The sequence below is a fragment of the Sabethes cyaneus genome, chromosome 3, assembly GCF_943734655.1.
Source record: "Sabethes cyaneus chromosome 3, idSabCyanKW18_F2, whole genome shotgun sequence".
In the NCBI taxonomy this organism is placed as follows: Eukaryota; Metazoa; Arthropoda; class Insecta; order Diptera; family Culicidae; genus Sabethes; species Sabethes cyaneus.
The window spans coordinates 97,827,220-97,843,288 of record NC_071355.1 but is presented as its reverse complement, the minus strand read 5'-3'; the positions used below and the strand labels follow the sequence as shown (position 1 = coordinate 97,843,288).

At 37.9% G+C, this 16,069-nt stretch overlaps 1 protein-coding gene across 1 annotated transcript in view; it reads left to right on the top strand.

Moving 5' to 3' along the window:
- The first annotated feature begins 4,122 nt into the window (after positions 1–4,122).
- LOC128742086 (uncharacterized) overlaps positions 4,123–16,069 on the top strand; it is a 121,498-nt gene continuing 109,551 nt past the window's right edge. Inside the window, exon 1 of the mRNA XM_053838297.1 lies at positions 4,123–4,149. The gene's annotated coding sequence lies outside the window, so the exon portion shown is untranslated. The remainder of the gene's footprint in view (positions 4,150–16,069) is intronic.

Sequence of the window (16,069 nt, the reverse complement as noted above, 5' to 3'; positions counted from 1 at the left end):
ATTTACGCAGCCTACAGCCGATTATTGTAGTTAACTATTTTCTGTAACTAGCAGTCACTCAGCTTATTGTTATTGTCCAGCATATAGACTGGAAGCTCACTCGATTGATATTAGTGGATTTGGAATGAAATATCCCGAATGACGGCTATTGAGCTCCCCTTGTCATGCTTCCTCATTTTTTTTGTATGCCAGAAGGGCATTGGGTTAAAAGGCCACTGCGACAGTCTTAATGATCGTCTTTTGTGGCAGGCCCCGATTACTGTACACAGTTTACCTAGATATATTCGATTAAAATATGTAAATTTTCAATTTGAGAGAGAATTTTGAAAAAATAGGTGTTTTGGATTCCTTTTGCTTTACTTTTGAACTATTTTTTAACATTTGTAGTTTTTTTACCTTTGTTTCTAAAATAATTTTACTAAGATAATTATTTATTTTATATTATATGATCTGATCTATCTAATTTGGAAGTTTTAGACAATATGTAGTATAATAAAAACAATACTTTACCTTAAAAATTGTGATTTGATAGTACGTACGTTTCGATAGTACGTACGCTAAACGATGCGCGGGTGTACGTACTATCGAGGTATACCTGTATAGGCATACTAGGCAACAACACCTTTCAAACAATAGTAATCGGTGTGGCCGTTTCTGAAAAATATGCGATAGAAAAGTTGAAACAGAGTTGATAGAAACACACACACACAACACACACACACACACACACACACACACACACACACACACACACACACACACACACACACACACACACACACACACACACACACACACACACACACACACACACACACACACACACACACACACACACACACACACATACACACACACACACACACACACACACACACACACACACACACACACACACACACACACACACACACACACACACACACACACACACACACACACACACACACACACACACACACACACACACACACACACACACACACACACACACACACACACACACACACATTGCTCAGTTCGTTCACCGTTCATATTTGCGTAAATTCATACACTCCGCGAATGACTGCAATGTACTATTGTTATCCTCCTCAGTGTAGACTGTTACGAAGTAATGTATTGCAAACTTGGAGTAGAACAGGAAATGAAAATATATGTTCTCATCCATGTCTCGAATGTTCACTGTTATAACAAAGGTTCCATCGCCATTAAATGAATTTATTCGATTTTATATCTGGGTTATAGCAGGAAAACAAGAAAACTCCTCTTATCGAAAGTATGTGTCTATAACCCCTTAATCTCAGCAGTGAAACCCGGGACATCGCGGCGCGGTATGTTTTTTTCTCTCTCACTATGCCGGTACCGGTTGCGCTCAGAGCGACGCGCACTAGAGTTTGCTTCAACTGCTCGCGCAAAGTACATACCAACCTTTCCGTAGGATCAATCTAATATACGCCGTTGAGTCAGAAGTCAGAAGAGCTGGTGCGCGGACCGCATTTCGTTTATTTGCTTGCTACGCGCGTTTCTTGCTGGCGTTGCATTCGACGGTGTCTGGTATGTGCGCAAAATTACTCTGTATGAAAATTCATAAAACATTGTGCTTTAATTTTGCATCAAGAATGAATGAAATTTTCGATAGAATACCGAATTGGTGTTCCCCAGCGACAATTTCTTAAAACATTTTCGTTCGAGAGTGTTCGTTGGGCTCGAGTGATGTGTTTTGGCGCATAGATCCGTGAAGATTTGACCATGGAATGATACTTTTTACGCAAAACTCATAAATAGGTTATTCATGCTAACGCCTACAATTCAGTTCGCTGATTTACAGTTTATGTGTGTGATTTTCTTAAACAGGAAAGATGTGCGGATATCCTATACTAAATCATTTAGCAAAGTGTTGATAGTGATTGACTTCAACTAATCTAAAGGTGTGCAGTGAAGAAGTAAATGAGAAGTTCTTATTTTCAAGCAGTGAATACTCCGTTGCTGGCAAAAAACCAGATCGTTGCAGAAAGGCGAAGTCGATAAAATCTGGCACAAGGATCAGCATGAAATTATATCGATGTTGAACACGCGTTTCGTTGAAGTGATCTCTCTCATCGGTATAAGTGGCCGCCGGCGCAAGCAATCAGCTCCGCCAACTTCACAAGCGCGAGTGTTCTAGAGTGAGAGTGTTAATTTTATTGATTGCATTTTGCTGCTCTGACTTTTCCTCGTATCGTACTATTTTCCCCGAGTCATCAGTTATTACATTCTCTATTAGGGGACTATGATCTCTTAATTCAACGCGCAATTTAGTCTTTCACTATCTGAAAGTTACGCACAACTCACCATCAGGCTGTGAATATGCGAGTTAATCAGGGAAAAAATGTACAGCCGTTTGTTCGATTGTGTTTTTTCGGTTGCCTCCGTGTAGACTCGGAAATATTGTAAAAAGTGTGTTAACAAATAGTACTTAAAGGCCACTGAACTTACGCCTGCTAGTAGTGCTCAAAGAAAGCAAGAGATGATGATTTTGGTAATTATTGGCCTGGTCGCAATTACCGCGAGACCCAAAAAATGATGATGCTTCTGTCATGTGTCCGGGAGCTGTTTTTTGCACGATTTAGCCCTTATAGTCTGGTTGATTTATTTCACGGGTATGATTGTCGAAAAGTTTTATATATTTTCCAACTTTATTTGCAAATCAATACCATAAGTGAGAGGCTCAAATACAAGGTTTTTTTTTATAAAAAGATGTATAGAAAGGAAGTTAAAGGTATTTTCTATCATAACAAATCATTTTTGACCTCTCTGGTTAGTGATATTTCAGATAGATAGATTATTATCCCTACAACATAAGCAATTCTTGAATTGTTTATTGAATGGGATAACATTCAACAGAAAATTTGAATGAAAAATAGCTGAGAATTTCTTTTTACTTTTTTAACTCAATTTGGAGCTATAAGATAAGATCTTACTATCTTCTATCTTGGATTCGGAGCGTCTTAATTGTAAAGCTTCCCCGCGAAGCATGCGTAACGTATATTATGAAAGACTCCTCTTATTTGGATCATACCGCAAAGTATTCTGTGGTTAAGGCAAATTGCACCAAAAAAAATCGCACGGAAAAAGGTGAAAGAGCCAACTTTCTCCTCCAATCCTTCAATTTGGATATTTGTAATTTGAATTCATTTGGCCCTCGGAGCTACAAACAGTTGCACAATTGTACGCATGCAAAGGTACGCCCTACTTTACCTCCACCCAGCACTTTAAGGGCCAAAAAGTCGGAACGCCAAATGAGCGAATATGTGCTAGTGGCGAAAAATGATGTGAAGTAAACCTTCAAATTTAATGATACTTTTACAGCTCGCCAGGAACGGCAGTTTACATCGAATTTTACAAATCTCAACATAAATTATTGAACGTCAGCATCAGTAGCAATAACGAAGCAGTGAAAAAGTTGAAAATGTGCATCGCTCGGTTAATTACGGTATGCCCTTATACCTAAAGTGAATGTGTCAGCACGTTAAATGTCGATCGTGATCACTGATGAAGCAGTTTCGTGCGTGAAGTATATATATTTAGCTGAGTTGAACTTCATTCCGATGTCACGAATTCAGTCAGTGCGTTTGTTGCTTCTGCTAAATTCTGTCATACCGGGCGGCATAGGTATGGATACGGTTGTACAGGTAGTGATTTGACTACGTTCCACAATCACTCGAGTGCGTCGGATTTTTGTCGCTCAATGCAGTGATTGGTGGACAAAGGCTCAGAAGTGGAAGCAGAAGATTAAGATATCCAATTCGACGATACTGAATAATGAGATGGGAAACTCTTCCCGTAAACAGCCATGCATGAATATATCGAATAAAAAATGTGATGCGAAGCAGGAGAAAGAAAACGAAATAACAAAGTGATAAGTTGAAAAAGTATGACAAAACTGGAAGGTGATGATTAAGATTGAATGTCAAGCAGTGCAGTGAAATAAAATAATCGGACGCAGTCAAACATGTCTGATACGTTAGCGATAGGAATAAGCCGATCTAATTCGTAAAACGTTGTGATGGCGAAATGAATTTGAATTTACATATATTATTGGCAGTTCGAAAAAGCCTTTGCTTGCTAAAGGGGGAAGCAGTGAAGTTTGTTGACACGGAATAAGAAATAGTAAGTAGATAATTATTTTCAATATTTAATTATGGGAGGCACCCATGCCAAATTCAAGTTAATTGATACCTTTGTATCTTGATCTCGTAAAAAGTCGTTTGGTTCCAGTAACATAGCTACTCAGATAGTGATGCAGCAAAAATATGTAGTCCACAGTGAATTCGAGCCCTAAACTTTAATCGTTTAGCTGCAGGCTGTTTGAAATGAAGTTTATGGGCGGTGAACTTTTACGTTCAAAACGTTGCTCTCCACGTGCTGATAAGTTCCAAATCCTTTTTGTATATATAGAAAATAAGTACACTCGAATCTCTTTTGACGTCCATTCATTTTACGAGATTTCTTTTTACGTCCACTTTTTTACGTCCGAAATTGGAACTAACGTTCTCTCGTTTTACGTTTAAAATTTGAATTAACGTCCTTTTTTACGTCCGAAATTTGAATTAACGTCCTCTCGTTTTACGTCCAGCGTCAGCATCAGTATCAGCTAAATTTGATTTAACCTATTTGATTTGACCGATTTTCTTACTTCCCCCCAATGTGGACGTAAAACGAAATTTGAGTGTACCGCTCAAATAAAAAGCACACGAAAACTTATTTTTTTTAAATAAAAAGGCATTTTTGTTCCATCATTTAAGAACATTCCAAAAAACATTTTTGTTAGATGATAGCATATCAACCACTCCACGGGATTAGTTATGCAATAGTTGAATACACTATACTTAGACGAAAATGTTTGATTGGGTCCGTCCCTTTGAAATGGAGGAAACAAAAACACGAGTGTTCTGTTCCATTTAAATCTAATTCTGAAGCCCACACAGGATTTGGTATAGTTAATACTTGTCGAAAACTAATGAGTATGAACACTGGAAAAATATTGATTGAAGTTGAAACAGTATATGTATTACAAAAAAATAATAAAAAACCTGATTTAATCCACCTATTGGTGAAAGGAACCTTTGTTATACGGTCTTACTTGCTATTTGAGATAGAAATCGACACGTCTTCGGAACATAATTCATCTATTAGTTAACGTTGCGTAGTGCGTTGGTTTACATACCAATTTTGGAAATTGAATAAGCTTACAAAATTTGAACAAAATAGTAGCACTTACAAATTTTGATAGTTCTTTTTCTCATGAAATTGCTGAGTAAGTTGTTACTAATGTGGGTAAGTGCAAGTAAAAGTAAGTTGTAAGAAGAAATATTATTCTTTAACATATACATTGCGTAGTAAAGGTCTAGTTTATAGGTTTTTGAACTATGCATAACTATGCATCAATAAAGTTTTCTTGAAAAAATTTCATCAATTATTATTAACCTTCGGTTACCCACGCTGTTGTATACTGAATAACATGTGTAGGTTTTTGAATGCCATATTTACCAATCGGTGTTTAACTAACGTATATTCTTCAAAAAAATGTTCAGCAAAATGTCTGAATTATTCAATGCAATAATACTTTAAATTGTTAGGAAAATAGATCAGCATAAACCGATAGCACAGAAACGAAGCAAGCAGCATGTGAGGTGCCCAAGGTTGCCACCAGGTTTTCCCGAAAATCTGGCGAACACGAATAAAAGTGTCTGGCAAAAATCTGGTGGTAAATTAGTCCGATGCGGAGGCGTTTTCCTGAAAAAATCTTGCTCGTTTTGCTCACCGTAGATGCAAAATTTTGTCCAAAATTAGAAGTGATGACCTTTTTGCAAGACGGATAATCGAAAATCTGGCACAGTGCCAAATATCTGGAAGGTTTTAAGCTTTGTCTGTTGGTCTGGCGCGCAATCAAAAATCTGGCAAAATCCAGATTTATCTGGCATACTGGCAACCGTAGGTGTACCGCTATTGGCCCCAAACTGGAATTTTTTCACGTTACTTCATATGGAAAAATGATGTCTGTATGTAGCAAAACTATCAGCAAATGTAAAATGTTTAAAATGTAGTCGAGTAATTCGGGGTTAAAATCAAGGTATTTTTATAATCAAAGTTCTACAGTTCCTAAACAAGCAAACATAGAGGTATACTATTTTCAGCAAAGTTGTGTATTTTTACTATTTGTATAACTTTGTAACACATGAAAAAGTCATACAACAATTACAAAAAGAGCTAAAATAGAAAAACTGATTTTACAAATACAGAAACAATAAATAAGATTTCTCTGTCTTCGCTTCTATCTCAGGTTACAGTCTTCAGCAAAATTTCTTGTAATAATAGGCTCTAAAACTTTGCAGAACATATCAATGTGTTATATTGAAACTGAAAAATTTTTTTTTTCACTTTTAGGGGGATTAATCCAAATTTAAATTGCACCAGATGATAGAGCATTCAATTTCAAGAAACTCTTCCAAAGGTTCGATAAACTTAAAAACAAGTTTTCCTAGTCAAAACTCTAGTGCGCACGTTTTCTTTGGTTTTGGGTTATTGTGCGCGCGAGTAACTGTGTTGCAAAAGTTGGCGCGAGCGTTCGAGGATTGATATCTTTTGACCGGTAAAACCAATTCTAATGAAATTTTGCATATATATTCGTAGTGTCAAAACCTCTCGTTTGATATTAAAATAATTGAAATTAGGTAAATTATCTTGGTTAAAATCATTGTAAATTATTGTTAATTTTGGTGTGGTGTATACGATTGCTCATAACTTTCAAATTAAACGTCCAATCCAAAAACCATTCAATAGTGATCTATCCGGCTATATTACCTGCCAAATAAAACTAATAGCGCATAAATCGGCTTGGCCATCTCTGAGAAACAGGCGATAATTTGAACCTTATCAAAAATAGTTTTTAAGGCTAACTTTTAAACTGCTTGTCCGTTTTCAATAAAACTTGGTAAAAAGTTTAGTAACAGCAAGAGCTTTCGTTTGGTACTAATACTAAGATCGTTAAAATTGGTTGCGTAGTTCAGGAGAAACGCGTGTCACGTAGTTTTCACATTTTTGCTTATAACTTTTAAACGAAACGTCGGACCGCAAAGCAATTCAATAGTGATATACTAGACAATAATACCTTACAAACAAAAGTAAAAGCGATCAAATCGGTTCAGCCATCTTCGAGAAACAGGCGATAGAAAATGAGCTGCACAGACACACATACACACATACACGCATACACACATACACACATACACACACACACACAGACATTGCTCAGTTCGTCGAGCTCTATCGATTGGTATATGTGATTCGGCCCTACGGGCTTCGGATCAATTTCGTGTTTTTCGACCAATTTCTAAACCTTTGTTATATAGTATAACAAAGGTAAAAATTAAATTAGGAAAGTATTAATTAATTTATTTGTGAAGTCGAACCTTCAAAGTGAAGACATAAATTTTGAAACATTTGAAAAGTTGGAGGTTGTCTATTTTCCCATAAAATTCCAAGGGAAATTTTCCGATTTTCTAGAATATCGCTTTTTTTAAACATTCATAACGCTTGAACATGCAAAATAAACATTTTCATGTGGAAACGCAAGTAAGCTTTCTCAGCATTTCAAGAAAAATATCTAGGTAACAATATTAGGAAAACTTATAAGTAATCCAGAATCACTAAATCTAGTTTTTTTCAACAGACTGATCCAGTGTGCTGTGAGTCAAATGTTTCACAATATCCAGGAGCAGCTTGGAGCAATTGGGTTTGAATCCGGTTATTTTTTTCTGCTTGAACATTTTCTTTTTGACTAGTATTTTGATCTATTGTGATATCGTCTAGGTGTTGTATTCCGCACTTCGTTCTTTTTGCAGTATTGCTATAGAGTGAACATGATTACCCGTGCTTATCCATGCTTAAACGGGCATAGTGCTTTTTCAATTCTAAACAATCGAAATTTTTTTATTGTTTATATCGAAAGATTAACATTTTGAGCATGATAGTTTGAAACTGTTTAGATGATTTCAAAAAAGAGATAATTTAATATACTTTCATGTCGTTTTGGAATTTTTCATTTCGGATAAGCCCCCGAGCTCCAATCCATGGTACCGTAATTGATGTTTTTTTCGAATAATCATTTATTTAAGAAGCCTTAGGGGAGATGGGAATAGGTTCCCATATGCAAAAAAAAATTGTGAATATTACTATAAAATGCAAAAATTAGAATGCAAAAAAATACGAATCGATTCACCTTTCGTGGTATCTCAGAAAAAATTTTTGAACCAAGGCAAAAATATGGTGTAAAAGATACTATTGCCCCATAAAAGGTAAAGCAAAGCAAAACCTAGGTGCTACATTACGTTATCGAAACTTGGCCTTCTGTTTTTATACGACAGACTTCGCAGCCAGCTGTTGGAATGCAGGGCCAGGTGCCACGATCCTATTGACTCTAACTCTAAAAGGTATCCACGGTAAAATGGCAACACACTCAAATTGCTCTAACTTTTGAGCCGTTGGGTAAATTGAATTGAAATTTTGCACGGAGAAAGTTCAAAGTGCCTGGCGAACATGGACATACATGTTAGGAAGCGGCAGTTCCGTCCACTGGTCTCAGAGCTGCAGGCAATGACGCAGCGGCAGCGGCTGAATAAGGTGGTCAAGACGATTTTCCGGCGAATCGCGACGTGGCGATGGATATGGATGACGAGACCTATCTCACCCTGGATGGTAACGACTGGTATTTCACTTCCCGACGAAGGAAGTGGTCTCCGAGGTGAAGTTCATTTCACACACCAAGTTTCCCAAGAAGGTGCTGCTGTGACTGACTATCAGCGAGAAGGGGATATCAAAGCAGCTCTTCTTTCGCTCCGGACAGACCGTGAACGGGGAAATTTGCAGTACGAAGTGTCTGCCGGAAGTTGCGTCGTTCATTAAGTAATACCGTAAGGGCGAAGACGCGGTGTTCTGGCCGGATCTGGGGTCGGCTCACTATTCGAAGCGATCGTTGGAGGAGATGGAGCGGCTGAATATCGAAGCCGGCGAACCCGCCCAACGTCCTCCAGTTGCGTCCCATCAAGAATTTCTGGGCAAACCTGAAGCTTTAGATCTACTCCAACAATTTTTCCAAGAATACTAAGGAGAAATTGATAAATAAAACGAAGAAAGAACTCAAAAATATGGCTACACGCATATTTTCGTCCGCCAAGGCGAATGTTTCGGTTAACTGCTCGCAAGGGCATAGATTTTTTTTGGATTTGATTACCTTTCATTGGAAATTAATCAAACTCAATTTGCTGTCTTAGTTTTTTTATCGCCATCCGAAAAAAGTCAATTTTTTAATGCATTTAGTTGGGACCTTCGGCGGGAAATCAAACTCCTCCGTCCGAGATGTAGCAAAAAACCTGCATTTGAGCAAAAGTTCCATGCAGAAGGCCAAAACTCGAGCTGGATTATGTACGTTCAAGGTTCAGAAGGTCGCAACAGAATACGGTCGCCAGCCGTACCCGGAAAACTATCAAAAGCTGACAAAACCACATTACTGCGTTCTGTACGACGAGATCTAAGTGAAAGCGGACTTCCAGAGGCGAATGCCAAATAGACAGTGTTGGGCACCGCTAATTCGCTAATTCGCTAACCGATACAATTTGCTCGATAATCGTGGAAATTTCGCTAATCACTAATCGCAAACTGCAAATTAACAGTTACTGTTTATTTTTAAACATATCGCAATAACTTGCATTGTAATCTATCGCTGTACAAATTATTTGTAATTTACATTTATTACATGGCTTTTCTTAATTTACCTAAGATCAAAACCTATTATAATGGATAAAATGCTTTACAGTTTATTAATTTTAAATTAAACAGCGGCACTTCATTTGGAATCATGGTCCAGCAACAACTCGGCTAGTCTGAGTCTAAATTATAAAGTACAACTAGCGTTTCTCGATTGGTCGGTTAGCGAATTAGCGAATTAGCGGTGCCCAACACTGCAAATAGACAAAGTCTCCTTAAAAAAAAGCGGACTTCAACCAGATTTCGGCGAACCAGTATTTCACTGTCAAGGATTTTTCATAGTCGGATGTTCCAAAGAACCAAAGAAAGAAGATGTTGAAGTTTCCCATGAAATTCTTGATTTGACAAGTAATTTGTTCTTGCGGAAAACGGAGTACACCTTTCGTGACCAAAGATACCATAAATGGACAAGTGTATTTAAAAGATTGTCTCCATAAGCGATTTTTTCCTCTTCTAAAGTCCTACAACTGTTCTCGATCGTCTGGCTGCATTTGGCTTCACGCCATTACGCAAAGGATGTGCTGGGGTGATATTAGGCAAATAATGTCGATTTCGGGCCAAAATATCTTAAACCTCCAAATACACCGGAACTACGGTCAATCGAAGAATCAATCGTCGCTCTTTAGTGCCAGTTAGTGCGGAAACTGCCCTAGAACAAGAGGCTCCATTTGCACCTCGAGCAAGTATCATTCTTATAACTAACCCCAGCTAGAGGCTTCATGACCGGTAAAGCAGACATCAGCAGAAAAATGAGGGTGTATGTGTATGTGGTTTTTGCCTGACTTGTTTGCATTACTACTCTCGTTCCTAGAACCAAGTAGTGGAACAAGTTATAATTTGTCGTTGGACAAGTGGTTTCGTTACGCAACTCAAGCAAGTACAACTCTTACAACTTACCCTGGCCAGAGGCTTCAATGAAGAAATAAGCAGGAAGGAAGGATGTGTGTGTGTGGAGGGGGGGGGGGGGTCTGAGACTTAACCCTTGCAAAAGTAACTTAACATCCTGATTCTACTAAGATTTGAACCCACGTCCGCTCGTTTGTCGGGCCAGACTCGGTAACCTTGTGGCTACAGGGCTCCTCTTATCCGGTTAAAAATGGCTCCCATCCATTATAGCTTGGTTCGATCGGCGGGTCTCCCAGTTTAGTATAAACGAACGAACTACTAATCTAGCGTTTCTTCAATGACCTCTTTCCCCTTCGAGTCTTGTCCCATTCTGTTGGGTACTATAGATACCCTTGATTCTATTACTTTCTTCTGCCGTTCCGTCCGTCTACTAGAAAGATTGCTGGTATAAAAACTTTATTAGTACCTGACCTCATTATAAAGGACATGATAATAAAACAAGAGGTTGCTCTAATTTTTTACGTTGCTTTCACCTTGAAAACTTTTCTAGTAAACATTTTTTCTGGATTGCTGCAAATTTGCTTACATTTTCATTGATGATATTTTATAACCTTTTGAAATAAGAAAATCACTAAATCTCGTTTCCGGGAAAATACAAGATCTCGTACTTTTGCCTATAAATAAACGTATAGGCGTCGTCAGCAGCAGCATAGAGTCGGGGTTACCTGTGCTGTTTCCGTCTCATCGCTCGTCACCAATTTTCTAGAAGTCACAAATCACTTTCGACCTGGTCGGGCCATCTTGCTCGCCCCCCTGTTCCTGGTCCCGGTGGGGCTGTTGAAGAAAACCGTTTCCGTCGCACTGTCATCCGACTTTCACCAGTTGTACGATGACAATCTCTCCAAGCAGTACCTGTAGCTCGTGACTCAGGCCTCCGACGCTCTCCGCTTTCAGTTTGTACTCCGCTAAATATCATCCTCAGTGCCTTCCGATGGAACACAGCAAGGGTGCGTATGATCTCCGTGCTATCGGTGACAGCTGGCGTAACATGATCTAGGAGAGTACCTTGTAGCAGGCTTCATTTTTAGTTTTTTGCTCAGTAGATGCTTAATTGACTACAGCGCCTCATCGAAACAGAATTTGAAAAAACAATGTAAAGGGCAATTGTAGAGTTAATTATTATCTGCAATATTTTTGAAGAATGTATAGTTTTATTTTTTGTATTTACGGTGCTATGAGGCTGCTACTCCGTTGGTAACCAAATGAGCGCTCTTTTTGCTACTACTTTTTGAACTATACTTTCTTCAACAATATTGTAGATAATAATTACACTACTTTTTCGAATTCTGTTTCGCTGAGGCGCTGTAGTCAAATGAGCGTCTACTGAGTAAAAAACCGAAAATGAAGGCTACCTTGTAGGGCATTTACAAGCGTTATAGCAAGGGCATTTACAAGCGTTATAGTTGCAGCAGTCGAGCCGACCCCCGCTTCCAACCATTCCTCAGGCGGCTTCACCTCTTCCCAAATTTAGGAAGTAACCCAGTGTAGAGCCGCTGCGCTGTCAGCGTTTCTCGATCATGTTAATAAAGCTCTGCCGGTAGGCAGACTTTACCAGCGGCTTTGTTGGTCCTCAGCAACCCGATTTCTCATTTGACATTTCGGAGATCTATCTTCCATGGGCACTCTTAGGTTAACTTCCGTTCCGCCGCCTTTTGCAACTTCACCATCGAGGTGTTCATCGAAGAACTGCTTCCATATGTGTAAAACTTGCGTGTGTCATTAGCTCGGAGTGGCTGCTCTAACTCTTCACAATCTCTATCCTTCTTTTGGCGCTTTTTACTCCTTAGGATCGTGGTCAACTAGTTCCTTGCTCGTCGGTATTTGGCCAAGATCTTTCTAGTGGCGATGTTCAGATAATTTTTCCAAGAAATTTTTTCTCTCTCTATCGCTAGTTGGCATTCTCTATCAAGCCAGTCATTTATAATCATGTATACTTCGGAGCTCTTAGAATAACACTGTCAGCAGCTCAGTAGTCACGTCCATGGGCTGACAGATAAAAGAATACTACCAAGAGTAAAACTGTAAGCGCTGAATGCGTTTTATATTCGCCTTCATGCAGGTCTGACAATTTTTACGTGCACTGCTGCAAAGCTTATTCTCATTTCGTTGGTAGTGCCACCGCTCTGGTAAAACTGGGCCTTTCTGCAGCGAATCTTCCAAACCTTCTCTCGAGAACTCAGATCCTTCTTTTAAAATTAGTTATGGCGCACTATGATTGAGCATGATTTTCCCACGAATCTGATTGAACTGATATGTGCCACCTTTCATAGTTCCATGTTAAGCATCAGGATAGCGGTTGAGATAAACAGGGCCTTTTAAAATTCATAGCGAAAAGCTCAAAACTATTTCAAGAATTAGGCATGTTTTCTACACAGATCACAATTTTGCCCACTAGTTTGTTTTCAAACATCCAATTATTGAACCATATTTATGCGACCGATAAAAGAACTAATAACATATGCTAAGCAGTTTAATCTTATAAGTCGTTAAGTTATGCGTTATACACATTGAAAACGAAACAACAAAAGTAAAACGTGTACGATCGTAGTCATCGCAGCTGAAAAGCGTGAAAATTAAATGCCATCAAACTGCTGAGCGGCAAAATGCGTATTAAATATGCAACTGCAACTGGGTCGAATATTTTTATAAGAATATAGTTTACGTTTGCGTGTTGGGTACTCTGAAAACACCACGCGGCGTACTTCACTGACGACAAAAAGATTTAAGCCAGTTTCCTCTTGAATATCGCACGTAATTCTTATATGTCTAGCCTAGGTAAAAGCGAAGAGATTGATTATTTTTCTTCACCGAAAGCTTCTGAGATTAGTATTGAGCTAATAATTCAAATTGCAGAATTGAGCTATAATTCTTATTGAAGAAACAGGCAAATGCAAATTCCCTCATTGTTGCCAAGGCTGTCATTCAAGATCAATTCATTCGTTTATTAGGACTTTTTAAACGCAAAATTTTCAAAGATCAATTTGATGAAAATTAATGTTTACAATATAAACAAATCGAGTGGAGTTACTATCTGTCTGTAAAAAAAATCTCAGTACCACATTGGCAACTAGCAAATGAACTGTAGTTTCTGCCATTTGCCGTCAGATGCAATCCAACGTAGTGTGCAGCTTCAGTTCAGTAAAATACTAAAATGTAGTCGAACTATCGAGGATTGTAACATATATCTACTATAGAATGTACATTATTCGCTTGAAGTTGGAAGCGTGGCAATGCACGCGAGTATATCTAGTATAAACATAAACTCACATAAACTAAGGCCGTCAATATGTTTAAAATAAGATTCTTTCCATGCTTCGGATTTAATTCCTTGTAGAACATAACTCTAAGTTTGTTCAACCATGAATACGATCCTAACTACCTTTCGAAAGATGATTAATAGTCTTCAGTGGATATAAAATAAAATTACTTTATATTATTTCTATTATTAAATGTTTCCATGAAATCATTCGAACTCTCGAAGCCTTTGGAAAAATCCCTACCTTCTGAGATTTTGCATTTGACTTGGTACTCGGTCGAATGCTTCAGTGTCATTTAAATCTAGATGGGTGGATTAATATATTGACGCTATTACTGTAGTCCGCTGGATATCGCTGTATCTAAATGGAAGCTCATTAGTCAAAATATTCGAAGCAAAGGTAATCTACCTACGTTTCATTGCATCGTGTAGGATGGGTAACGACTCAACAGGGCAATGACTTAAATCCAATGAAATAGTGCTATATGTATGTTCATCAAAATGGTTGTATTCTGAATGGATATTATATCGTTATTGGCCATGAAACTGAACAATTTTTGGCTTCAATATAGAAAACCGAGTGCACAAAATCCGTTATGTTGGTATTCCCCTGAAGATAAATACTCAATAATTTCTTTCTGTTTGGCATGCAAAGTATGATTTATTGTAGGGGCTTATATTGAAAACATACCGTGTTTATTACATGCAAATGTTTTCGTGGAAATCTGTAAGGAATGTTTTCTGAGCGTTCCTCTTCGACCTTGAGTTCACGAGTTTCGAACCGATGCACTCTTGTTTGTCTTTTGTTGAATGCATTTAACGATTATATCAGTGTTTCTTCTCTAGCGAACAGCTGAACACCTACAACAAGAAGTATTCTCAAGTGCACTTGCCTGACGTGTTTTCTGTGAACAGGCACGAGAGAAAGGATTTATTTCAGTCGTGTTTTTGGAACAACTAAACGCCACCACATACTTGTGTTGCCTTATGGCCGAACTAGAAAACGGCGGACTAGAATTGGCAAACATTGCAGAGTCGTAAATAGTAAATTTGAATAAATAAATAAATAAAGAAATATATAAATGAATTATCTATCGTATATCTGTTTGAAGTCAGCCACTCACTGAATCTTCATCGGCTGCAAAGAGTCAGTTTGGCCTGGTCTGCGCACTGGCTTCAGGGATTGCTTCGAGTTATAAACGAGTAAGTTCAGAGCTCGCCCCGGTCGTTATATTCTGTCCAGCGTTGTTTGTGCGCAGGAGATTTAGCGTCTGGGATCTTGCCTGATAGGTACTTATAAAAGCCTGTGCGCGCTGCCAACGATTGTGCAGTAAGACTATATATATATAATATTATGGAGTGCAGAAGGAAAACGAAGCTCCAATGAATTATGGTCACGATGCTGCAGTACTATCATTATTACTTTTATCTTTCCTCCATTTATTGTATAAATCGATGGGAGACGTCTATTTAGTATTGATGTTTGTTTATCAAATACTTTCAATAGCAAAGTGTCTTTTTTTCCAGTGAACTGCAGACTAATCGGTGTTGAAAAGTTTTCGAAAAATTATACCTTGAAATTATTATACTTAAATTTTTATACCACCTATCAATTTCAAATATAATCTGAACTACGGGCTCTTAGGTTTGATAGCATTAGTGGAATTATAATTGCCATCCACCAGAGAATCAAACATCACTGTCTTCACTACCTTTAATGTAGAGTAATTAAAGTTTTTGGTATACAAGTTAAGGTCCAAACACGCGTCATTGATTTCTGGGATTTCAAAAGCAATGTTTATGCTCAAAATAATAATTATTAAGCCGTGAATGAATAAAACAGTTTGCTTTGCTTTTCCCGTTTAAATCGTATGGGAGTATTTGCTCAAACTCTTTTATTCATACGGCCTATTATTTCGTCAAATTATATATTTTGTACAATAATTATATGTTTTGTACAGCATAAATACTGCTTTTCAATTTCCAAAAATTAATGTACAAAGAGCTATTTATTTGAGAATGCTATGATTTTTAAGAAAAATATGCACAGAATAAGGTGCGTTTACGGTACAAGATTTGGTTCTAATAGATCGACGTCATAGG